The sequence below is a fragment of the Mixophyes fleayi genome, chromosome 8 (assembly GCF_038048845.1).
Source record: "Mixophyes fleayi isolate aMixFle1 chromosome 8, aMixFle1.hap1, whole genome shotgun sequence".
Lineage (NCBI taxonomy): Eukaryota > Metazoa > Chordata > Amphibia > Anura > Limnodynastidae > Mixophyes > Mixophyes fleayi.
This window is the reverse complement of record NC_134409.1, coordinates 130,878,663-130,906,271: the sequence shown is the minus strand read 5'-3', so window position 1 is coordinate 130,906,271 and position 27,609 is coordinate 130,878,663. Positions and strand designations below refer to the sequence as shown.

At 41.6% G+C, this 27,609-nt stretch overlaps 1 protein-coding gene across 2 annotated transcripts in view; it reads right to left on the bottom strand.

Annotated features, from left to right (window-relative positions):
- LOC142099737 (G-protein coupled receptor 22-like) overlaps window positions 1–27,609 on the bottom strand; it is a 168,700-nt gene that overhangs the window by 9,325 nt on the left and 131,766 nt on the right. Inside the window, exon 2 of one of the 2 annotated variants that reach the window (XM_075183563.1) lies at window positions 16,188–16,358. The exons of the other annotated variant lie outside the window; for it this stretch is intronic. The gene's annotated coding sequence lies outside the window, so the exon portion shown is untranslated. The remainder of the gene's footprint in view (window positions 1–16,187; window positions 16,359–27,609) is intronic. 2 annotated transcript variants of the gene reach the window in all.

The window sequence follows — 27,609 nt, the reverse complement described above, 5'->3', positions numbered from 1 at the left end:
ATATTGGTTCCATGGTATTGGCTTACTTGAAACAGTCTAATCTGTTATAATTGAAGATAGTTTGAATCACTTGATGTAATTTGTGCTCATCATTGTCATCACCGTTATCATCATTCTCATCATCACCGCCACCATCATCACCATTATCAAACGTCATCAACATCACCATCTTCACCATCAAAATCATCACATCATCATTACAATTATCATTACCATCATCATCCCCATCATAACCATCACCATCATCACTGTCGTCACCGCCATCATCTGCATCATACCACCATCATCACCGTCATCGCCACCATCATCACCATAATCATCAACGTCATCGCCACCATCACCATCATCCCCATCATTACAATCATCACCATCCTCACCACCACCATCATCATTGTCGCCATCGTCACCATCATAACTCTCATCACAATCACCGTCATCCCAATAATCACCTTCCTCACCACCTCCCTTATCATTGTCACCATCATCATCTGCATCATTATTATCACCATCATTGCAATCGCCAGCATCACCGTCATCACAATCACCATCCCCCCCACCATCCTCATTGTCACCATCATCCCCGTCATCACAATCACCACCCCCCCACCATCCTCATAGTCGCCATCATCACCGTCATCACAATCACCATCCTCATTGTCGCCATCATCACCGTCATCACAATCACCATCCTCATTGTCGCCATCATCACCGTCATCACAATCACCATCCCCCACCATCCTCATTGTCGCCATCATCACCGTCATCACAATCACCATCCCCCACCATCCTCATTGTCGCCATCATCACCATCATCACAATCACCATCCCCCACCATCATCATTGTCGCCATCATCACCGTCATCACAATCACCATTCCTTCACCATCCTCATTGTCGCCATCATCACCGTCATCACAATCACCATCCCCCCCACCATCCTCATTGTCGCCATCATCACCGTCATCACAATCACCATCCCCCCACCATCCTCATTGTCGCCATCATCACCGTCATCACAATCACCATCCCTTCCACCATCATCATTGTTGCCATCATCACCGTCATCACAGTCACCATCCCCCACCATCCTCATTGTTGCCATCATCACCGTCATCACAATCACCATCCCTTCCACCATCATCATTGTCGCCATCATCACCGTCATCACAATCACCATCGCTTCCACCATCATCATTGTCGCCATCATCACCGTCATCACAATCACCATCGCTTCCACCATCATCATTGTCGGCATCATCACCGTCATCACAATCACCATCCCCCACCATCATCATTGTCACCATCATAACCGTCATCACCATCATCTGCATCAGCATCACAATCACCATCCCTTCACCATCCTCATTGTCGCCATCATCACCGTCATCACAATCACCATCCCCCCACCATCTTCATTGTCGCCATCATCACAATCACCATCCCCCCACCATCATCATTGTCACCATCATAACCGTCATCACCATCATCTGCATCAGCATCACAATCACCATCACTTCACCATCCTCATTGTCGCCATCATCACCGTCATCACAATCACCATCCCCCCCACCATCTTCATTGTCGCCATCATAACCATCATCACCATCATCTGCATCAGCATCACAATCACCATCATCACCGTCATTATAATCGTATATATTGTCATCATCACAATCCTCACCGTCCCCATCCCCAGCATCATTGCTTCATAGCAGAAATGTCCCGGTGACACAGCAACATAGACAGCATATGGTTCCAGTAACAGACACTTGTCTAAGGTCTGCAAATGTTGTGAACCAGTTGTAGCCGTCTGCTGGCCACACCCTTCACCCATCCCGCCATTCTGACATACAAGCAGCATCGGAGGATGGGAGACCTGTGCCACTTTTATAGAAAAATTAAAAAGTAATGATGAAAGTTCATTTCTGTTCTTGTGTTGTACACATACAAGTAGAAAAATGCTTATTCTAATGTTTTAAACAGACCACTGTAGTTTTCTATGGGGATCCCAGTTCCATTGTAGACTCTGGTTCTGCTTAGAATATGGAAATTCTCACCCTGTCTTCACTGTGTCTCAATTTGAAATGTTCTCTGACAGCATTTATTTATGTGCAGGGTTTTTGAGACTTGACTACCCTAGGGGTAATGAAATGAGAGACTCTGCTTATAAATGGCTTTGTCTCTTGGTGAGTATTGATGTCTTTGTATTAAACGACTTGTCTTTTGGCTACAGACTATTCTCTACCAGCTCTGTTATTGAAACCTATCCTGTGGGCATCTTATAACAGACACCAGTAACTGCACAACTTAGTAATAGCGGGATGTGTCTCAGCATCTGGGACAAGAGCCGCAGACACTCAGGTGAGACGTAGAGGCAGAGCTGCTTTTACTGCAATCAAAACAACTAACCAACTATTAAATGCTAAATACAACTCTGTTTTCTGCTTAAAAATTACTCCGGGACAAATCCTTTTATAATAATGTGTGCAGCGCTAAATTACTTATGCCAGTGGTTCCCAAACTTTTGCCTCCTTCATACACACTCTCTGTGCCCCCTCTGCATCCACACTCTCTGTGCCCCCTCTGCATCCACACTCTCTGTGCCCCCTCTGCATCCACACTCTCTGTGCCCCCCATCCTCACCCTGCCCCCTCCTTAATTCTTTTGCCCCTACATTGCTGTTTCCTATCACTATTCCCCTTAATTTCTTTACTTGCCATACTTGACCTTCTTTCTTCTATTTTCTTCTGTCTTACCAATATGTTGGTGCCCAGGACCCAGCATCCTATCTCCTGACGCTTTTCACTGAATGTCGGGCGTGATGACGTCACGCCCGACATTCAGTGAGAAGCGAGGAGGGAGGATGCTGGGTCCTGGGCGCCGCCGGATTGGTAAGTTTTTTGTTTTTTTTGTTTTGTTTTTATTCTCTTCCTGGCCACGACACCCCTGGGAACTTAGGACTTAGAATGGCCTATAGCAGTGTTGGCTAACCTGTGACACTCCAGGTGTTGTGAAACTACAAGCCCCAGCATGCTTTGCCAATATATAGCAGCTTATTGCTGGAAGAGTATGCTGGGACTTGTAGTTTCACAACACCTGGAGTGTCACAGGTTAGCCAACACTGACCTATAAGGTATATCGAACAGGATTGTGCACTGTCTTTTATTTTACTTTCAGATGTAAATAAAATTTAGTTCTGTTTGCACTGAAAAAAGTTCTGTTTGCACTGATATTGGATGAATTTCATGATTTGCTTCAATTTGTAGGGGCTATTTAGCGTTGACGTATAAAGTGGACACAGGTATGTTTGAATAATAATAGCGACTATGCATTAGGAATTTCAGCTGTGCACAAGCCATCGATTCTCCAACTTGCACAGATTCAACAAACTTAAAAGGGACCATTTCTAAAATTATCTTTGCTAAGTGAGCATTTAAGGAGAGTGCTCGAGGATGAGTCCTGCTGTACTTTTCCCCTCTGATACTTACAGCAGTGATAATTGATGATGATTGCCACGGCTGGCTTTCAATTTCTCAGTGACATTATTACAAACATTAAAATAACCAACAGTTTGCACTTTACAATTGTTATAGGGGCAGCCTCGTCTCTGAACGATCGACTTGTACATCATCAACACCCTCATCACCATCAGCAAGGACAATGCTAGATGCACAATTACTATGTTCATCTTTATTTTTGGACATGTTTGTCAAGACTTGCGCAGTTCCAATTGAGACTATTTTGCCTTTCCATATGTTCGTTCAAGGCTGACATTCCTAATATTTGCAAGCTTAACCGACCCTTCTTGCAGTTGACCATTGCTATATAAATTGTGTCGCAAACATTTTCAAACCTAGGCTAGACATAATGTACGGTTTTTATTTGATGCATTGGGGACTTTCTTTTAAAGTTATAGGAGCTTGAGAACTAGAACCATTGGCTCTGTCCGGTATTGAGTTGTCAGGTTCACTTAGTCTATGATAAATTAGACTTTCCTCTGCAGTATAATGTTTGTGTTTTTGCCAGATTAAGGCCTTCTCGTTGATGATGAATTCTCGTCCTCATCTGACCACTTTTGAGCACAAGACAAGATTAAATGCTCATTGGAAAAAGCAACACTAACACATCTATGGTTAATAACTTTTATTTATGTATTATGCAGCGCTCTACAGAGAATATTTTATCCATTCACATCCGTCTCTGCTGCAGCGGAGCTTACAGTCTAAATGATCTACCCCACAAACGCTAATTACCCTGTTACTATGTTTCTGGACTGTGGGAGGAAACTGAAACACCCGGAGGAAACGCATACGAGGAGAACATACAAATTCCACTAGAGAGGGTGTCCTGTTTGGAATGGACCTATGGCCCCAGTTCTCAGGGGCAGCAATGCTAACCACTGTGCCATCATGCTGCCCCTTCGACTGGTCTTCATTGTTTTGCAGTGAAATATGCAGCACGGAAGTGGCTTTGAGTAAATGATGCAACGTATATTGCCTGCACATAATATACATTTATTAGGATGTTATTAATGTCTACTGTACATAAAATGCATTTTTACAGTTGCTCCTGATAGCAAACACATGTTCGAGCTGTATTCTCAGCCGTCATCACTAGTAATTGGCACTTACATCAGACCTGTAGCTGGTGCAAGTGATACAACAGAAAATCACATACCTTCGAGAGCTTGAATCGGATGCTGCTGTGTGCACTTGACCTTGGCTCGTCCTTACTGTACATTGATTATGTGCATGCGCCCAGTCCCCTCCCCGTTCCACCCCTGAAATCGTAGGCTGTAATAAGGGTTCTTTGCGCTTGAAGATGATTTGGACGTTGCTGACTTCTCGTACGTATGGTTCATTTCTGGTCATGAGCAGTGGGATTTTATGCAAAATCCGTCACAAACCAGCATTAAGGAATCTGCTCCAGGATCTTTTTGCGCTATAACAACGACCTCCACTCTTTTTGTAGCAGGTATGTGGCTGTGCAGCAGTTTATGAGGTGGCAGGAGCCTGTACAAAGAGCATCCCCTTAAGGTCTAAGGATAGGAATTTAGGATTATACCTACCTATAATAGCTTGATAATGCTGCTATTTAAGGAGCCACTTACACCCCCTCCATCCCAGAATAAAAGTTGCCAGCACTTTCCTGTCTAAATATCTTAATCTGGGTTCTCCAATGACACAGTCGGCTTAGTATGCAGAAACAACTCAGGGGGAAAATGCAGACACTGAACAGTACCAGCCTGCGGCAAATGTGATTAGTCACCCAAAACTTTGCAGAAGAAGCCACTGTGCAGCCTGATAGAATGGGCCAATATGTGAAGTCATAGTTCATGTACCCGGTACATACTGATAGGGAGTTATGTTATTAACCCTTCCTTAGCAGGGGAGCACTGCAAACACTCATTTACAAGAGCTAACCTGGCACACACGGTGAATACATTCCTGCAGTGCCAACCTCTGCTCTCAGCGAACAGTGAAGAAAATAGGTCATCGGATCTCAGCAGCCTTCTAGCTGTTGACTGTCTACAATCTCAAGAACAAGTTAGGACATCTGACAAATCCATTCTGCTCGACCTGCTTTACGGTTCAGACCCCAACATCCTGTTCGGCTTCCTGGCGTATCAGGCTGGTTCACTGCACTGATGGCTGAGCACACACTCCACGTCGCTCTTGTATCACAGATGCAAACAGAGAAGGGATTTAATTCTGACAAAACAAATTATGCATCTTGGATGATGAAAGGGAAACATTTTAGTGACAGGTTTTATGCATCATCATCATCACCATTTATTTATATAGTGCCACTGATTCCGCAGCGCTGTACAGAGAACTCACTCACATCAGTCCCTGCCCCATTGGAGCTTACAGTCTAAATTCCCTAATATACACACACACACTAGGGTCAATTTTGATAGCAGCCTACCAGTATGTTTTTAGAGTGTCGGAGGAAACTGGAGCACCCGGAGAAAAGCCACGCAAACACGGAGAACTCCACACAGATAAGGCCATGGATGGGAATTGAACTCATGACCCCAGTACTGTGAGGCAGAAGTGCTAACCACTGAGCCACCGTGCTGCCTTAATTAGTGGGTGGCCACAGAGTCTGGTGCTCATGAGGTGGCGGTAATCAGGAGTTGTACAATACTACGGCTTCATTTGAGGTGGGTTAGTATAATTTATATATTTGCAAATACCAGTTTAAAAAATAATATTCAAACGCACAAACGTTTCCCATGAAATAAAGACAGTCCCGTTGCCCCCTCCTTCTCATTATTCATTTCAGATATAAATGAGCGACTTATAGAGAAAACAGAAAACATTAAATTAATGTAAAAGTGGTAGTAGGCGGAACTTCAGAGTGACTTTTTTACGCTATCATGGTAATTTCCAGCCAGAACGGCAAACCCGCAAAACTGCGTGCAGACAGGGGGAACATTACTTCACAAGGCACCAAGCATTTTTTTTTTGGGGGGGTTACAGAGTGTGTGGTGACTACGACCCCCATTCACCTCCGCTGAACCCTAAGCAATAATGATTGGTCTGCTACAGGGTGCAGGCTGTTTTATTTTGGTGTCTCTGAAAAACGGAACGTGTGTGTGTGTCTGTGTGTGTGTGTGTGTACACCTACGTACGTGCAAGGTGGATAACTAGGCACAAGACTCAGTGTCAAAACCAAACAACGGGATCCTTCTAAAGATACATTTTTCTATTGCAGTGTTAGGTTTTGTTTCTTTTTCTAAGTGTGTTTTATTATGTTCATTTTAAAAGGTGTCTTTAACCATTTATTGCTGCCAGTCCGTGTCTTTAGGTTGTGAACACACTGAAACATTCCAGATAGATGCTGATTGGGGTACCTTGATCTGTGCTTTCTTATAGATAGTTAAAATGTTAAGTTAAAATGCAGCCTAATGGAGATGAAGAGGAGACCCCTGTTCCTCTAAGGATTTAGTGGTAAAGTCCAAGGCGCACGAGTCATAGGGCGTAATACAGTAACGTGAAGTAGATAATATGCTTGTTAGATGTCCGTAAACCGTATTAGTAATGTACATTAAGTGAAAGCATAACCTAAATTCTGGCCAGAAATTATAAAATTCACAAAAATTAGCAGAGCGCTCAGAGATAATTGGATAAAGCCTGTATCGGTTAAGGTTATAGTAATCTTACATGGCAATACAGTCATTCCTCATATAGAGATAAGATACTATTGTCCATAGGTGAACTTAAGCAGATATTCCAACCAGAATCATTTCCAACGAATGGTAATAGGGGGTAATGTCCTCCTGTGATGGACAGTACTACCTATTACCATACTTGGTTTGCAAAAGAGTAATAATTCAATTAAAATAATTAATCTGTAAACAAGATTTATTTTTATGTAAATATTTCATACTTGCAACGAAGAATTTAAAACGCACAATTCTTGGAATATTTGCATTTATTAAAAGGAGTAGGAGATTCCATACTGCTTGCTTTCTGATGAAAAAATTTAGATCTTGTCCAAGGAAATCTTAGACATAGCGCAGCACTACCCATTGGCAAACATTTTTGGAAACCTTTTCCACCCCGAGTAGGAGAGAGGATCCCTTGCTCGGAACTCAAAGGCTCCTCCTAGTCCAAGTCCATCTCATCCATGTGTCTGTCTGTCTTCCCCTCCCTTTAGATTGTTCGCTCCTTTGAGCAGGGCTCTCCTACCTTCTGTTTCCATCACTTTTAACTGCGCTCTCCAGCTACTCAGCTCACCTCCTCTCAGTCCCTCTGCCCTCTGTTTCCTCTCGCTTCTCTCCGCTCCCCTCAGTGACTCTCAACCTGTCATCCGTGCCCACCCTCTTGGGCCATAGTTACCTGCCTATACTCACTTTTCCCCTCCCTCCCTCTCTTTCATGCTGTGCCTGAGCCCCCAGAGTTATAGTGCTTACTGTTACTTGTACTGTGCTGTTTCACCTTGTACTGTGCCATTGTTTGTCCTTGTACGGCGCTACGGATACTTTGTGGCGCCCTATAAATAAAAATTAATAATAATAATAATAATAATAATAGTGGTTATATGTAGATAAGCATCTCAGTGGCAGGAACTGTCAACTGTGAGCACAATTTTACATCACCCATATCTCCATTTACCTGCATGCTTGATTCCTGAAACATTCATTTTGAGCAGATCTAGTAGCCTTTAAATTGGTACCAAAACATATGAATAATGTTTATAGACACTTCTGCTGTTACCTTTGATCTTTTTTGCAACCATTTTACTGAATGGGTGAGATCATTTGAGAAACAGCCTATAAAGAAAATATAGGCTTTTTATTTTTCTAAGCTGACGAAACATAAAGAACATCTTATGAGCGGACCTCCTGCTGCCGGCAGCCGGCAGCCTTTGTACTGTATGTTTCTCCCCCCCCTGTGCATGGAAAATAACACAGGAAATGTATATGCATGTCTTTCTCCTACAAGAAAGGGATGAGTAACTGTGGAATGGCCGGGGGCTTGTTCACAAAGCCCTTGGTGCATAGTGTATACTTCCTATATTCCTGCAAAGAAACAATTTATGCTTTTGATTTTAAGCCTGGATTAGGACTGACCTAAATTTTCCCTGACACACAAAAGGCAAAAGATATGTTTGAGTTTGGTGCATTAGACAGTCTGCACCCCCCATCCCATATCCCCCCCCCTTTCCCATAAAGTGCCGGCTTGTAACAGGTACAATCTGTCAGATCACTTTAGAATCCTAGACAATTTGCATTGGTCTATCAGCGTCCTCTGTGGGCTGTGAACGGTTTGCTGAAGTTTTTCATCAAATGAATCCGAGATTTGTTCCACACAACCTCTTCCCCCACCTGCAAGATAAAGACAATTTCTGGAGGTGTTCAATCTCGCCTGGCTTGTTGAAGGCTTCTTGAGGGAGATGAGATTGCACAGGGCGATAGAACAGCAAATTAATCTGGAAATGCTGAAACATATTACAATGTAACTTTTCCTTTACACTTTGCTCGATAAATGGTTCAAATGCCCCTTGAGAGAGATATAGAATCCTTTCTCGCATGAATGCCAGGTGCCAGCTGATGTATTGTGCTTTCATCTGTTACATAGTTACAGACTGAGGTTGAATGGAACAAACAAAAGTCCGTCAATTTCAAATGTAACTAGTGTAAGTCAGAAGAAGACAATATATAGCTGTGTCAAGCGAACTGACAATCTATCTTCGTTCTGGGGATCAAAGTTCCATCCTGACCACATAATTGCATAATGGGCAATTGGATCATTTCCCTGGATCAATCGCACCAATAGTCCAGTAATGTAATAATTCAAGCTTTTAAATAAAGTTTTTTGGTGAGTAAGGTATCAAATCTACTTGTAAATTCAAATAATTAATTCACCGACACCCCCTCCCCTGGCGCAATTCCCTAATCTGACTCCTTTCTATACTGATGGTTTTGTGATATTAGATGTGATTGGAGAAAGAATAACCAGTGAATTATTTAGTTTGAAGTAGAGAAAATACTCAAAAGTTGTTTGCATTGTTATTTAAAGTATTGATAATATACTAGTACTAATTATTATTATTATTTTTATTACTATTATTATGATTATTAAGCAAACTGTATCTTTTTAGTTCATTTCCACATGCTGCTAGCATATGTTTGACAAGGCGTTGGCGACCTGTGGCTCTCGTGTTATTGCGGGACTACAAGTCCCAGCATGCACAGACATATAGTTTCACATGCTGGGACTTGTAGTTCCACAACATCTGGAAAGCCGCTAGATGCCCAAGTCTGGTTTAGCCTATACCAGTGATATACAGAGACTTGTAGATATGCCTGCTGGGACTTGTAGTTCCACAACATCTGGAAAGCCGCTAGATGCCCAAGTCTGGCTTAGCCTATACCAGTGATATACAGAGACTTGTAGTTATGCCTGCTGGGACTTGTAGTTCCACACCAGGCTGGAGAGCCACAGATTGATCTCGTCTAGCACGTACTAGCAATATATTGCTGGAAAATGGTTGCGGAAGTGTATTTATAACAAGAAAAATAATAATAGTTCTTGTAAATGTAAAGGCATTACAGGAAATAGAGAAAGGAGCTTAGTTTGAGATGTGGATCACAGGATGTTGCCCCAGGGCTGTGTTATATTTAAGGGGAAAATAAACAGCGGTGCTTGTATGAAATAAAAGCTTTATTGAAAAGCACAGAAACCGGAACAATCAAGCAATGTATCTAGCAAAGCTTACTGGAAGGCATGTACAAGCCAATAAAAGTCACCTGAAGGTGGAAAGACCTTTTAAACTCTATCATGATTATAAACTTGGTAATTCTACTGTATAATATTGCCCTCTATGACCTTCAGAAATCTGTTCTAGATTAGGGAAGTTTCACCAATCAGAAGCCTGTTCTGTTACCAATAGGAATATAGATGTCTCTTGGTTGGTTGTTTTGTTTGCCAAGCAGTGACCAGTTAACGTGACATCAAGCTGGAGCCTACAGCGGAGACAGACACGTTTTCATGGCTACACCAATATTCATTAAAATGCAGCCTATGACATCACTAGGATCAACCATCACTGAGGCATGAGCCACTCTGTGCCTCAGAGATGTCACGTATTACTAGTGAAGTGACAGTGATGTCGCTGATGTTGCAATAAGTTCTCACAGGTGCAGACTGCAGCGCAGCGCAGTGCTTGACAAGCATCAAAAAGCCAAATTATATTTCATTATTTCCCTTACATTGCCAATGGGCAACCACTAATTATAGAGCAAGGTGGACGGTAATCTTGTGAACAGGATAGGAGACAGACAGAGTGTTAATAACATATATAATGCACAGGGGCTTGTTCAGCACCTGACAGCTGCCTGTGTCTGACCTGGGCCCTCATCCCTTTCTGACACTCTGATAAACTCAGCTTTGCTGGGACTGGAGAGAGTGAACCTGTCATCTGGGAGAGAACATCTTCTCCACTCATTCGGGATTCTGTAACGTAAAACATCCACGGTGCAATCTCCGGGAATTCTACCATCCTATGTTACAGTTTCCACCGTAACCTTCCTTTGCTCTCTAAGTGGTTTTCTCATTAATGTATCAATTGGATAGTATCAACATTACCCAAGCTCTGTAAAATGAAAAGCAGACATAAAATACAAATGACTTTATGCTGCTTCGCAACAGAACATTATTGAATAAAAATAGAATATAGATGATTCGCTGCCAATAGCCAGAACTCTCATCTCTGTTCTTTGGAAACCATCAGACTGCATGACAAAACAGTTCATCCTCTCTAAATGGAAGCGTTTATTGAAGAAATAATTGTAATGGGACTTAGGCTTTTTAATATGGTAAAAGTACAAGTCCAACATTTACAAATCTATCATTTTCCGTTTGAAGTTATTTTAAGCAATTGGATTTTCTGATAGAGCAATTCAATAAAGACTTCTGAAATCAAGAGTTTAGAAAAGCAAAGCGCCAGACTCTATTGCCAAACGTCAATAGCTCTAAGCCATTAAAGAAAGACATGGCTATTTTGGTTTATTTAAGTATTGATCACAATCTCGCCCATGAGCCCTCGTGCACATTCCATTCTGCTCTGCGACACCAGAGAAGAGAAGGGGAGAAAGGAGTTTGCTCAAGCTAACTCCTGCTCTGAGTCCCATGTGGTTAATATTGTTGGTGTGGAAGCCTCAGTTTTGAAAGGGAGCTTTCAAAGCAGATCACACAAGATCATGTTTTATTGTACCAAAGGACATTGTATAGTTTGGATTTATAACCTTCCTAAAAATCACAGTCAACGATGTCAGACAAATGTGGAAGTGTGTATGCAGTCATGACCAGCAGCGTAGGCAGATATCTGTAGAGTGTACAGAGTCACGATCTTTTCAGCAGATGGTTATGAGAGATACAGATCTCCATGATCATCAGGAAATTCAGTCGCTGGTAAAATCATTAGATATTGCATCTGAAGTAAGATTACAAAGGCGCGTACCCAGTGTGACAGTCACTGGATTAGTGTTTGATGGCTGGTACATTTCATCTAGGTTCCTATCCTCTTTGTTTTACAAACCCAGAAAAATGTGTATTGTGTGTAAGCTGCTGAAGGACTACAGGCCTGATGCAAAGCCAGATAAGGGTCCTGAGGTTATGGTTGGAGAGAGAGGGCGGGCTCCATCCATTAGGTCTTCCAGATTACCAGTGAGCCTACTGGTAATCAAGAGTTGCAGAGGCTCTGTGAGAGAGAGCCTGATATCTGCCTGTAAGGCTGGGTACACACTACAGAAATTTCTACTAACTTTTTATGCCGAGCGATTTTACATGCGATCGATGTTCCGATCGCTCGGTCCATGGACTGCATACACACTAGCCTTGTTTAGGATGATAAAGGGAAGAGCGGACGTCCCTTTAGCGACTTTTTACAGCCATGTTGTCGTGAGCAATGACTGTAATTTCGTACTCACTGTTGTGGATCGGTCGGAAGTTTATACACACTACACAGCGGAAACGAGATTAGAACGAAAATATTAAACGGTACGACCAACCAAATGAGGCGATAATCGTCCATTTGGGCAGACTTTCGACCATTGTGTCACTGCACACACTGACCCGACTTTTGAACGCGCGGTCGTATGTCGGCTGTTTGAGCCGATTATTGGACGAAAACAGTGTAGTGTGTACCCAGCTTAAGTAATTGTGCTGAAACTTCTATTTGTTTTGTCTTTAGCTTGTTAATCAGAAGTGACCTGTGTTTAGTTAGAGCCGGGCGACAAGGTGTTTATTATTTTGGAGTTTTCTTTTTGTTTTCTTACTGAATATAACTGGCTTAGACCAGCTGCACGAAACCGTTGGACTTGTGTGAATTCTCTGGGCTGCTGTAAACAGGAACGCAGCAGATTCTAATTGTTCAGTGAGCTCTGAATGAAGAGAATCTATATCATCCCTCTGTGGTGTGTCTCCCACTCCACTAGTGTTTTGTGTTGATGAAGGGGGGAGGTAGCGCAGATCCTGGCAGCCAGTGAATCCTGTTTATTTTATAATATCACCTGGGATTTCTCTGGCTTTCATGTAGAGATAAAAGGAAGAAATCTGAGCTGCTGTTAAGCACCGAATCCAGATGGAGTTGTCCTATGGACCGGGAAAAAAAACGGGTTTTAACTAACTCTTTCATTGCTGACGCTGACAGACGCTCTTTTACACTAGACCCCTTAATCGCGGGGGGACCTGATAATTGACGCCTATTAATATAATGCACAAAATTCCGGTCTTTATTTTCTGCTCATGTTTAAGCGTCTCCAGTTGTGGCGTTTATTTTCCCCTTCAGGCATTATGAAACTACAGCTCCCAGCATGCACTATCGGCTATCAGCTGGCTATCTACTGGTAAAGCATGCTGGGGCTTGTAGTTTCACAACACCTAGAGAGCCACAGGTTGGCCAGTCCTGTCTAGCTACACATATTGGCATAGCTCCCAACATGTCTGTCCCCACCAGAAGGACAGGGGGCGTGACCACAGCAAAATGTGGGTGTGGTGAGGGGCGTGGTCATGCGATCAGTGGGCTGCCTAGCGATGTAACACACCAGGCTGCCCATTACATACCTCCCTTTCCCCAACATTCTCACCAGCAGGACAGAGCCCTAAAATCGGGACTGTGTCGCTGAAATAGGGACAGTTAGGAGGTATGTATTGAGCATACTTGCCAACTCTCCCTGAATGTCAGGGAGACTCCCTGAAATAGTGGTGATCTCCCTCACTCCCTGAAGAGTCTGGCATTCTCCCTGATGCTGAGCCAGTACAAGACGTGGTTGGCTTCGCCATCTGTGGCATGATGACACAGTTCAGAAATTGTGTCCTATGTCCATGTATTGATGCCTATGGAGGTGGCCATTTTCATGGAGACCAAGATTTAATGAAAGACTGACAGGTAAGACAACATGACTTCAGTAATGGAGACAGATATGTAAAAGACACTTCAGTCTCTAGAGATTTATTAGCTGGTTTTCTTTAATGCATAGTTGCCTCCTCTCCTGGAATGTCCAGGAGACTCCCGCGTTTCTGGGAGACCTCCCGGGAGAGCAGGACAACCTCCCGGTTCTTGCCCACGCAGTAGATAAGTGGCGGAGAGCGGGGCTTAATGATGCAAATATCACGTTATTCTTAGCCCCGCCCCCACTGTAATTGGCCGAAATTGTAACAATCTTTTAGGGGGCGGGGCCAAATGATGCAATTCATCAAACCCCGCCCCTGCACGCCCACCTCCCCTGGAATCTCCCTGAAGCCGACGAGGAAAAGTTGGCAAGTATGATATTGAGGTTTTTATGGGAGTGTCATGGAGAAGTATCAGCTGGCTGCAGTACTCTGTCTACTTCTATGCACAAATGAGATTTCTCAGTGGTAAGTGTCCTTTGACCACAATCTGGACCGCAGGACGATTTTCCCATCACATTTTGCAGCTCACACAATCATTGCTGTCAGGATTTTCTCATTTCTGCTGCTGATAAACAGCCAAGATTCATTTTTTCATATTCTGAACTTTGCAGTTATTTCAATAGGAGATAATATATAGGAAGATATGTGAGAGAATATTCTTCCATATGACGAAAAGTAATAGAAAACCTCAGTATCACATTTTGAAATTCATCATAATATGCTGCCTGAGTAAAGAAAAAACTCCTGTGCTATCTAAACACATGACACAATGATTTCAGACATAAATGTTTTCAGAGTTAATATACATGTAACACAATTACATTTTATATGCTGTCATATCAGATACATTTGTTTAAGAATATGATTCTTCTTGTTTTGCAATGCAATCTCACTACTCTTTTTGTTTGTTTATTGTAAATGTAATTTCAGAGGGAAGGAAAAGGAAGATTATTATGTATATAACAACACTATATTATTCCACTGCACAGAGAATAGTCAATCATTCATCAATCACTGCCCCAGTGGAGCTCACAGTCTAAATTTCCTAAAACACAGACTAGGATCCATTTTTGTCAGCAGTCAATTAAAGTATGTAGTATGTTTTTGAAAAAAAATCAGAGCACCCGCAAACATGTAAATTCTACACAGATAGGAATTGAACCAATGGCAATGGGAGGGGTACGTTATAATTATGCTGATTAATCCGACAATACTTACCCCGACATGCAGAAACCGATGGGCTCCTGAAGCAATATTCCGGCACGACTAAACAACGTCGGTGAGATCCGCTAGTCGCGCCGGATTATTGCTTCATCGGTATTGGTTCCTTTCGCTTCACACACCAGTCGTCATCGATCGTCGTTGGCCAGGAGCCATCCGGTGTCAGCATGTCGGGGGTAATTGTTGTTGGGTAGTCAGCATCTATATGCTGACTACCACTCATGGCAATGTGAAGCAGCAATGCTAACCACTGTGCCCACATCTACTAATTCACAAAATACCACCCCGTATGGTGCTGACCACTGACTTTGTATTCATTTTACATTACATTTGGGTACAATGTCTCGTTCCAAGCACTTGGTACATATTTAGAATTTTTGAATTTTTACGAAGCTTTGCATTTTTCCAATCTAATTCTTGCATTGTAGGACCTTAAAATATGATCTATTACTCAACGTTTAAGGGGCTCTCCATGACTCTTCCTTTATAAAACTTGATATAGATATATATAGATAGAGATAGAGATCTCAAATAAGGGGGTGCTAGGACTCCCCCTATTGTCTGGATCAGAATGTTAACTCACTCTGCGACTTGTGAAGTCCATAAACTAATGAAGAGCTATGAAATGGGTTAGAAATAAGAGGATCAAGGAATCCTGGACTTACACAGTGACTCTCTCAAACTGGAGTCTTTCTCTTGAAGTCTCCTAAGAGCATATTAATCCACTCGATCCCTCTCTTGTCCTTGATAACCCCTCTGGTTCAATGCCCCCCCCCCAGCTCTTTCCCCAAAAGCTTTATCCTAAATCATCTACAATGTGGGGGCTGGCTCCTCCTCACCAGTGTTCCCAGATTTTCTTCACCCAGCACCCAAAAATGCAGACCTGCTCTTCTACAGCCTCTCAGTTATCTTCTAAGTCTGCATCCTACATTACAAGCTGTGTATACTATAGAACCAATGACCCATCTGAAATATTTTGACCGTATGGACCAGAGGTCAGTAAAATGAAGGATTCAAGAAAACATGGGACCGGCTTTCCCTCTGACCAGCAAGAACCTACCCGAAGTTTTAGACACATTCATATGAATGGAAGTGATCTTCCAGGATGCAGGAAGGTGGGTGGTGGGAGTCAGCCATAGGTTAGCAGTTGGGTTAGACATCGAGGACTTCGCTTCTAATGAAACCATCAGCAGAAACATGGAGGTAATTCACAAGCTGAGCACTAGGGGGCCTGCAAGACAGAAGAGAGATGGGCTCAGTATTGTGGTTCATCTACTTATCTTACACTTATAACACAAAGGTTATAGTCAGTTGTTGTCTGTGACAGATATGATTACTAATAAGTAGAAACTATAGCTTAGTACAGTTATTTTAAATTTCTTTCATCCATCTACGGGAAGCAAATCAACCACCCCATGTAACTTAGAATTACTGAGAACTTGTGTCCATCACTCCCCAAAGACCTTAAAAGGCAACTTTGGATTAATGCATTTATTAGCAGTATATCTGATATCATTGTGACATGTATGACAACTGGTGCATTGCCAAACAGGTGCTTTAACACTCAGATACTGACATTTTTCTAGTACATATTATTATCATCATCATTATCACCATTTATTTATATAGCACCAGAGCCAGATTAACAATGGGCCTGATGGGGCTTCAGACCCAGGCCTCTCCACAGAAATAGGCCCAGGCCAGCCGGGAGTAAAAAAATAATAATTTTTCTTTTATTCTTTTTGTGAGGGCACCTACACTGTCTATTTTATGTACCTATAGAGGATCAATATAGATATATACAATAGACACTGTGTATGTGTATATGTATGTATGTGCGTGTGTGTATATATATATATGTGTGTGTGTATGTATGTATGTATGTATGTGTGTGTGTGTATGTATATATATATGTGTGTGTGTGTATGTATGTATGTGTGTGTGTGTATATGTATATGTGTGTGTGTGTGTGTATATATATATATATATATATATATATATATATATTATATATATATATATATATATATATGGTGATTCAAAAGTCGCAGTACACCCTTTTATTTCAAAAACTCTACAGGAATTGGGCTGATTGGCCGATTTCAAGATAGCGCCCATGTTTGGTACATACCATAAAAGATAGACCACGTCACCCATACCTTACTGGAGTATTCAGGTTTCCCAATTTTCTGTAGAGTTTTTGAAATAAAAGGGTGTATTGCGACTTTTGAATCACCCTGTATATATATAATGTTTTATTTTTTATTTTTTTCATTTAGTTTCCAGCACCCTGTACTTTGTTCAATGTTAACCTGAAAATGAGCATTTTTTCATGTATGTTTCTGTTAAACACTTTATAAATAGAAATAATCAACCATCGTTTGTATTTTTATCTTCAATGGTCAATAAAATAACATACATTTACCTCTCAACTGTCCCGATTCCATCAGGATAGTCCTGATTTTAGGGGACTATCCTGATTAGCCAGGAGCTTGTACCGGCATGAGGGACAGCTGGGACGTATTTCCACTCTTCACTTTACATACAAGATGTGTGAACCAGTTAGTTGTGCACTCTTTATATAAGGGTAGATGGGAGAGAGATGTAGGTGGTTGAAATCATCTTTAAGTAATTAAGTAAAAAAAAGTTATGAACAAGTAACGTTTAGGCACAGCCTACTTCTATCTTGAGATACACTTGTATTTGAATACGGTCGGAACTATGCTCAACTTCTGTGCTCTTTTTTTAAAGAGCAACTTACGTGCAAGTGTGTTTGGACATGAACCAGGCCCAATATCTCTACACAATAAAAGACTTTTCTAAAAACTGTTACACATGTCGTTGTCTGGATACTGTGGTGCTTCCCATAATAACCAATCACATGCTAACTTTCATTTTACAGTATAGTTTTGAAAGTGAAAGCAAGTATCTGATTGGTTGCTATGTGAAACACCAACTTTTCTTTCATTACCTCCCAAACTAGAACCCGCCCCCTACCCTCAGTCAATACATAAACAGTATATCTGGAAGTCTGGGAGCCCCCTTAGGGCTTATTTGTAACTATGATGAGATTGTTGTATTACAAGATTTGCTGTAGAGAAATAAAAACAATCAGACTGTAATAAAATGCAGGAAAACACAAGTACAAATATTTGATGTGATGTCTGAACGTGGGAACTTTCCTGTGCGCTGCCAGGACGGCAGAATTTGTTTGATGTGTATTGAATTTTCATTAGCGAAGTCTTGGAAGCATTTCCCAAGATAGAAATACAGAATGAACTCGTCTTATTTACCATAACTGCATTAACCCAGATATTCCTTCTAAATCAGTATCGATCCTCTTCCAGGCAGTGATTATAAATATAATATTGCTAAGTGACCACAGAGGGCCGGATGTAGTCGGAGGCGTTTGCACCAGAACGTTAGCAGGATAATATTTTAGTAGTAATCGTCGCATTAGTCTATTTCTACACCTTATAATAATGTCATTACGTGTCGTGGACACCACAGAGAATAGTGTCTGGAGGCATTAATGTGCAAGTTCCAGTTACAACGTAAAATCTGATTAAATACAAACGCAAATACAAAATATGAATACAGATTAGTTTCAAATATATTAAGTGAAATTAAATAAAATAAAAACATCTGTTATATTCCACTATATAAATCCTTTCCAGCCGCTGTCCAAATGGAAAGATCAAGAAAGTAATGTGACTTGACGGCTGTAATATGCCAGAATAAACTTATGAATTGAATCAGCTGGAGAGGTCAATCTGCTGTCATCCAATCAGAAGCAGCTAATTAATGCTGTATGTGCACCAGCACTGCGGCGTCTTCGTCCGGGTCTACCTCCGTCCTAATATTGTGTACACGCCCTTACTGTGTTTGCCCCCTCCGCTCCGCCCCTTCCCTCCCCTGTATCTGTCAAGCCCAGTGGCAGATCCAGGGGGGGGGGCAATCGGGGCATTAGCCCTCCTAGCAGCAGAAAGCCTACCTTCAAAATAGGTCTCAGCCGCCGATCAAAATGGGAGGGGTGTGGCCAATCGTGAGCGGAAGGCAGGGCTAAAAGCGAGCCAGCCAATCAGAGTAAAGGAGGGGCGTGATCATGCAAAATCACCCCCCCTAAATATAAACTCTAGGTCCGCCCCTGGTCCCGGCCCTCCCCTGTCCCACCCCTTCCCCCGCTCTGCCCATTCCCTCCCCTGCCCCACCCCTTCCCATCCCTCCCCGTTGCTGTCCCACCTCTTCCCCTGCTCCTACCCCTTCCCTCTTCCTTCCCGCTCCCATCCTGCCCCTTCCCTCCTCTGTCCCACTCCTTCATTCTCCTATCCTATGCCTTCCCTCTCCCTTTCCGGCCCCTTTCCTTCCATGTCACTGCCCGTCCCTTCGCTCCCCTGTCCAGCCCTTCATTCTCCCATCCTGCCCCTTCCCTCCTCTGTCCAGCCCTTCATTCTCCCATCCTGCCCCTTCCCTCCTCTGTCCCACCCCTTCATTCTCCCATCCTGCCCATTCCCTCCTCTGTCACTGTCCCGCCCCTTCTCTACCCTGACCGGCCCTTCCCACTCCCATCCTGCCCCTTCCTTGCTCTGTCCCACCAGTTCCCTCTCCCATCCTGCCCCTTCCCTCCCATGTCACTGTCCTGCCCCTTCTCTCCCCTGTCCGACCCTTCATTCTCCCATCCTGCCCCTTCCCTCCCCTGTCTGGCCCTTCCCTCTCCCATCCTGCCCCTTCTCACCCCTGTCTCAGTCCAAAAACATACTGGTAGGTTAATTGGCATCTGACAGAATGGACCTTAGTCTGTCTGTCTGTATGTTATTGAATTTAGACTGTAAGCTCCAATGGGGGAGGGACTGATGTGAATGACAAATATTCGTAATATAATTAGCGCCATATTAATAAATTATATTAATAATAAAAGAGCCAGCTTATCAACATGGCTACAGCAGAAACAGACGGTGCTGGCGCTCTCTGCGTAGGGCCTGCTCGGACCTTGTGAGATGTGGTCCTCTGGCTGCTAAATACCCAAAGGTGCAGGACTCCAGGTAAGGACCCGAGATGGGAAGACTGAAGGTACAATCTAAATTAGCGCAAACTTCTGGAACAGCCCCGATACTATGGCCCCAAGAGAATGAGAAATTAATGGACCTTAAAGTGCAATAAAACGGTTTAATTTTCATTTACAGAATATACAACACACATTTCTCATTACACATTTCTCCAATTCTGCAAACTTGTATTAAGAATTAGAGTTTATATTAAATTATTCCTTCTTGTGCCATCATTTAATCTTTATATTTTAGAAGGCGAGGAGTTGGGCTCGGCTGGATGCTCCGCTCGGAGAGAGATGTCGGGATAATTCAATTACAAACAAAAATATAACAAAGATAAAGATTGTAATGAAACTGTTCCAGTGAATAATTTTTTTCCGCTAACAGATCTTCCATATTAATCAGGCTGAGAAGTGAATAGAGGACATTACATCTTACTGTAGAAAAGCCAAACTGCGGTACTCCAGTGTTATCTTATATTTATCCATCACTATGAGCTGTAAATAATATATTTATATATGTGATCAAAGTGTAAATTTAGAAGTAGTGGTATGCATAAAATAGAGAGAATGGAATTTGATGGTTTTATAATGAAATGCAGGGCTTTTTTTTAGAGATTTTAGTACCGTATTATCGAAGCGGTACCGGCGGTACCTCGTGGCTAATTGAGTCTGCCCCATAGTATCCATCTATCTTCTGTGTTAAGAAATGCCATGAGTTGAAAGAATTGCGTGTAGTCTGTAGTGAATACCTGTTAAACATTCAACTCAAAAGGTCAGACAATTATACCGGGGGAGGAGAAGTTGACATGATTTAATAATTAAATATTCAATATAGCGAAGGGTTTGGAAGTTGCAGGTTTCTTTTCTTGTTTGGTAAATAAGTAGCATAGATAAGTTTCACTCAAACAGACAGGGCCATGCGGCCTTAAAGGATTTAGAGTTGGACCTATTTGCGCCACGTAAAAATACATCTCGCAGCAGACTTGTCGCAGCAGCGCAAAGCATAGTCTGTATTTTAGGTTGCGCACATCTCATATTTTCATATTTGCGTCCACTTGCGCTTAGAGAGGCGTATTGAAAAGTCCATTTCTTGGTGAACTGAGAGCATTTCATTCAAACACACGTAAGTGGCTGCAATAAAAATAGTTCCCAGAGCCTGATTCATTAAGTAGCGCAATTGGCGATATGTTGCGTATAATGCGCACAATTTAGAAGAAAAAATGCAGCAGCTTCCAATTCATCTTCCAACGCAAAGGACACTTACTACAGCCTAGGATTTCAGTGGTCAGAACGGGGAGGGGACTGGGCATTTGCACGTAGTCAATGTACAGCAAGGGCGTGCCAAGCTCGAGCGCACACAGCAGCGTCCAATTCAAGCTATAATCATCTCTAATTGTATCACTTGCACCAACTACAGGTCTGGTGTACGTGCCGATTACTAGTGATGACGGCTGTGCATGCAATCAGGAGAACTGTAAAAATGTATTTTATGTACAGTAGGTATTAATAACATCCTATCAAATGTATTTTATGGAAAAAAGTTTTTTTTTTATGTTTTGTCATTAATGACTATATTACCAACAGGTGACATTAATTGATTTTTTTTTTCTGTGCGTACTTTTGTGACTTTATATTTCACATATGTATTGGACGTATCCTGCAGTGTATTGTCTGTTAGAGCAGAGCGGACCTAGACCCGTTTTCATCAACTGACGTTTCTTCTGATCCGCTCCTTGTTGAATAAGGATGTGCGATGCCCGATGTCCGTGCGTTTTTTTAAAACGCACATTACGTTCATTTTGCATTTATTAATGAGTCAGACCTTCAATGTCTCCACTTTCTCATGGCTTAAATAAGGCTGAACTGAGCAGTGGTTTAGAGAAAAAAATGATAAAAATGTAAATGAATGAAGCAAGTTGTTCTATGAAATTAGATTGGACCTTGATGTGCAGAATTTGAGGTGACTGTCCCGCCTTATTGCTATCAGGACTATCTTCCTGAATACAGGACAGTTGGGTGGCATGTCCAACTAATGTCGCACGTCCCAGAAGCAGGCCCTCCTGGAATCGAAGGGGTGTTTTTAGGGAACGTCAAAGAGGCTGGGGTTGGCCCAACACTTCTGAAGATCTGGGCACGTCCATGGGGACGTAGCATGCCCCAACGTGACATGTGCATGCACCTGTGTAGCCTGTAGTTGGAAAGTATGTACTATTCATCGAGATGGGAGCAGTGGATGGTCATGTGGAAGTCCAAGCGTGCTTTCCCCCTAGTGGTGCAAATATGAACTTGTTGAAATGTTCACGCCTGCAAGAGGGTAAACTACACACTATGTAATTAGTTATTATCTGCTCCTACATGATCCAAGCAATGGATGATATGTGTGGCAGCGGGTGAGGCAGCAGGTGATAAAATAATAATAGAGTAATAATGTAAATGAGGTGGGCCCATTGCATAGGACCTAAAATATCTTCATCCGCTACTTCATCGGCATGTGGTTTTGTAAAATGTTAACACAGTAAAAGAGGTATACAAGTATATGATCCATTATCATTAATAAGTTCCATGAACCAATACAAAAAAAAAACATTTCTGCATTTTGGTAAAAATGTTGTTGCACGATCACTGATAATTTCCTTCTATCGCCACTGCGAGGAGCACTGCTAAATGATTGAATAAGCAAGAGAATGATAGGTAGAGCAAGACCAAGTTATCTTTAAATGTAATTTAGTATATTTTTCACGCCATGAAAAAACCTCTAGCCCAGAAAACCCTATTATTGACCATTCTGGATAATATATCCTAAACCTGTGTGTGTGTCTGTGTGTATAAATATATATTATATATGAGATTTACCTTGTGCAGCAAATTTATACTTATCCTGTTTGTTTAAGCCAAATACAAAATTATACTTAAGACTATGGGCTAGATTTACTAAACTGCGGGTTTGAAAAAGTGGAGATGTTACCTATAGCAACCAATCAGATTCTAGTTACCATTTATTTAGTACATTCTACAAAACGACAGCTAGAATCTGATTGGTTGCTATAGGCAACATCTCCACATTTTCAAACCCGCAGTTTATTAAATATACCCCTATAACTAGATAAAATAATATTTTCTAATAACATGCAATACACAACAAGGGCTGTTATTCCATAATGAGAGGGTATTTTTTTGGTACATACATTGCACAACATAAAACAGTTTCTGTGCAGCACACTGGAAAGCATTTGACAAAACATGTGAGTGACAGGTCTTGTGTATCCATAGCAACCACTGTTCTTACCCCTGTGCAGAATACAGTACCGCTGTGACAGGACGCACTCCGATTGGACACATGTGGAATCCAGCTGAGGCAGGTATAAGAAAGACCTTCTGTCATCAGACTGTTTTCACTTTTGTTTTCTTTTAATCACAGTCCCCTGGATCTCTGCAAAATGCTCATTTTATCTGTTCGGTGCAATTAGAGTCATAGAAAATTCCAGTCTGCTAGAGTAGGTTTCTTTTCTTTATTGTGACAACAATGAATGGATAGAAACTGTTTTATACAATCCATTGATGCAGTCTGAACACACATCCCTGGCACAGGGCATTGAGAATGGGGGATTGTGCAGCATCGCGCTGCTTCACATCCAGGTGACTTGTTGAGCATCGTTAATGTGGTCAGTGTTCATTTTGACACCATTGGTTTGGACCAATCATTATTTTCCGGTCCGTAACTGCCGTTTGGATTCCTAAACCTAGTTCTCAATATCTAAACCTCTTTTTCAATTTCTAACTCCAGTTCCCAATTCCAGCAACAAGCCCATAGCCCAGACCCTAATGCCTATTCCAATAAATATTAAACAACCCAAAACCCAAAGTTACATTCTCAATTCACCTAGAGCCTAGACATGCTTGAACAGATACAAATCACAGCTCTTAAATTAAATGCGTACCGCGTAAAACACAGCCGAAATAACATTGATGCCAGGTATTAAAATCCAAATGCTGTTGTACAAAAAATCTGTTTCCAAATTATATATATTTTTTGTATGAATCAGATATTCCACAGGGCTACTGGTTAATCACATCATGGGGCAGCACGGTGGCTCAGTGGTTAGCACTTCTGTCTCACAGCACTGGGGTCATTAGTTAAATTCCCAACCATGATCTTATCTGTGGGGAGTTTGTATGTTCTCCCCGTGTTTGCGTGGGTTTCCTCTGGGTGCTCCGGTTTCCTCCCACACTCCAAAAACAAAAAACATACTAGTAGGTTAATTTGCTGCTATTACAATGACCTTAGTCTCTCTTTGTGTGTATATTAGGGAATTTAGACTGTAAACTCCAATGGGGCAGGGACTGATGTGAGTGAGTTCTCTGTACAACGCTGCGGAATTAGCGGCGCTATATAAATAGAGAATGATGATCAAGTCTGCATTTTAGTAGAGTTGCCTTTCTAACCTACGTAGACATTTTCAGGTATATTAATTAATATATAAATATTATGCTGGACAAATAGAGAGGTATACCATGCTATGCAAAACAGGTTTTATATAATATACTGGATATGGGATCTATATAATAGTACCTTGTTACTATAGATCATATGGATAATAGAGCTTTGTTGTACGTTGGTCTTTTGTGGCTTTTCAATATACTGACACATTGGGTCTGCTATTCCCAGCACATGGCCCATAACACACTATTCTGTGCATGATATACTATGTAACACAGATCTACTCTTATGAATGTTCCATAGTCCACTTGGAACCATTGAAGCTGGCAGACTGCACGTAACCTTCACGGAAGAGCCGCAATCTCTGTGCATTATCAGCAGACACCGGCTCGCTGTACACGGTAACAGATGACATTGGAAGAAGCTAATAATAAAAGAGGAGGGAAGATTTCAAAGCACCCCTTACCACCCATTAATGATATCCCTGTAGCATACAGGAAGCTTGCTCTTTAGTTAAGTGAAATGACATTTGATGTTGTATGTTAAAACAACGGAATCCTTTATTTTAATGTCTACATCGGGAAATCTAAAGCAATTAAACTCCCATTTTTACAGCGTTGAGGTTAATAGTGCAGAGAATGCACAGAAATGTATATTTAGTCGTTTTCTTCTCACTAATTACCGAGCGGTTCCCTTTGCGTCTTCCTGTTAATACCATCACGCTTTCACCTCGGCTTCTTGGGCTCTGAAGTGAAGAGCTAACAATCCGGTAAAAGGAAATGACTGATTTTCACATCTCCGATGGGAAGGATTTGCCCCTTATTTTATCAGTGTAATGGGGGGGGGGGGGCATAAACGCAATATGCAACAGTAACATAGCAACTCTACTGAACACAATTCAGATCCCTTTTCCAGAAAAGTTACATTGTCCTATTGAAATGAACTCTGGACCTGAGTCATTAAAGAGAGCAAAGCATAAAAAAGGAGTAACTTTGCACCTGGGCAAAACCATGTTGCATTGGAGGGGGAGGTAAATTTAAAATGTGGGGACAGATTTATAGTTGGGGTAGGGCATGTACTAGATCAACTTTACATTTCATGGTACAAATAAGCTATCAAGTATTTGTGTGCTACATTAAAAAACAGCCAGGATATAACTTATGTGCAAAATAATAAACTAATTTGCACCCCTTGCATTGTAACATGGTTTGTGCAGGAGAACATTTACTCCTTTTTTTTTGTCTTACTTTCCGTAATGACCTATGAGTGTATTGCCTTGCTATAAAGAATTAGTCCAAATCAGTTGATATATCTGTAACTATGAGCACAAATTAATAAAATGACTTGAATAAAGCAGCATGGTATAAATTGGATTTCTAGAATTCATTGCTAAAACTCCAGACACAGGAGCTTAAGGAGCATTGCTGAATGTGCTTCTCGCTGACCCTTTGAAGATGTAAAGGCTTGGGGAGAGTCTGATCGGACATGGTAAGGAATTCCACAGATGGATAGCAGCACAGGAGAAGTCTTGTAGGTGGGATTGAGTGGTAGTTATGAGAGAGGAGACCAGCCCCAGCTTAGAGACAGATGCAGGAGGGCTTGATGGAGAGTATTTTAAGATGAGGTCTCAAAAGACTGAAGGGCTGATGTTGTTGAGAGCTTTGTAGGTGAATGTGAATAATTTAAATTGGGTTCAGGAGGATGGGGGGAGCCAGTGTAGAGATTTGCAGAGTGGTATTGGGAAATGCGGGGTGGTTAGAATGGTTGGAGTAGGTTGGGTTGAAGCAGGGACAGATGGGTGTGAGGAATACCGGATTGGAGGAGGTTGCAGTAGTCAAGGTGGGAGATGATGAGAGAATGGATAAAAGCTTTTGTTGCATCTTGGGTAAGTAAAAGGAGATTTCTTGCAAGATTACTAAGGTGGAGGAGTTAGGGCTTTGTTGGAGGCTAGATGTCTTGCTGAATTAATTCTTGTCTGAACCTCACTTTTAGCCAATGTTGACTTGTTTGAAGGTTATGTGCCTCATGCATTTTTTAATCAATATATTTTAGCTATATATTGCTAATTACTTAGCTATTACTATAAAAACAAATTCTATATTTTAATAACAATGACGTTATTGCTGTTTATATACTGCAAGAAAGCACCATTGTATTTACCTGTTGTTTTCTATTGTTTGAAGGGCAGCGACTTTTACCCTTTTGTAGTTAGTGTTTTGAGTCCTCTTTTTCCTCTTTTTATGTCTTTTCTGAAATCCAGTGAGGAAAGACACAATCGAAGGAAGCTGATGGGAACTAAATATTTTAAAAAAACTAGTTTATAAGCTTTAAATAGAGTAAAATAGATCAGCTCGAGACATCCTAAAGAGATTATTGAAAGATGAAATGAAGCACTGGGGGGATTTAGGTACCCTTCAAAAATACATTGACCACATGCGGATCCCACAGGGACCAAGATTAATTAAGGCTCTATCTTCCAAAGATGATTGTGTTTTTGTAGTTAAATGGAACACATCTTTAGATACTCTAAATTAATGGAAGTATTGATTAATTCTAGAGAGAGAAGGGTTAAGGAAGTGGAAGAACAGATTATGAGATGAACCATTTAAGGATCGTGTGCTTTTTGGCAAATGGGATAGAGAAGTTGATTAACATGTTGCTACATTTGAAATTGAAATCACTGAGAGAAAAGATGCGAAATTTGCCAGAGATGATGCTGATTATGATTCTAATGTGATTAGGGAGTGGGAGCGTAATCAAAATAAAAGATCAGATTTTTATCCTACCCAGCAAAAATATATACAACCGAAGGATAGGCCGGATTATAAACAAATGAGTTTACTTATTATCATCATCATCTATTTATTTATTTATTTATTTATTTATATAGCGCCACTAATTCCGCAGCGCTGTATAGAGAACTCACTCACATTAGTCCCTGCACCATTGGAGCTTACAATCTAAATTCCCTAACATACACACACAGACCGAGAG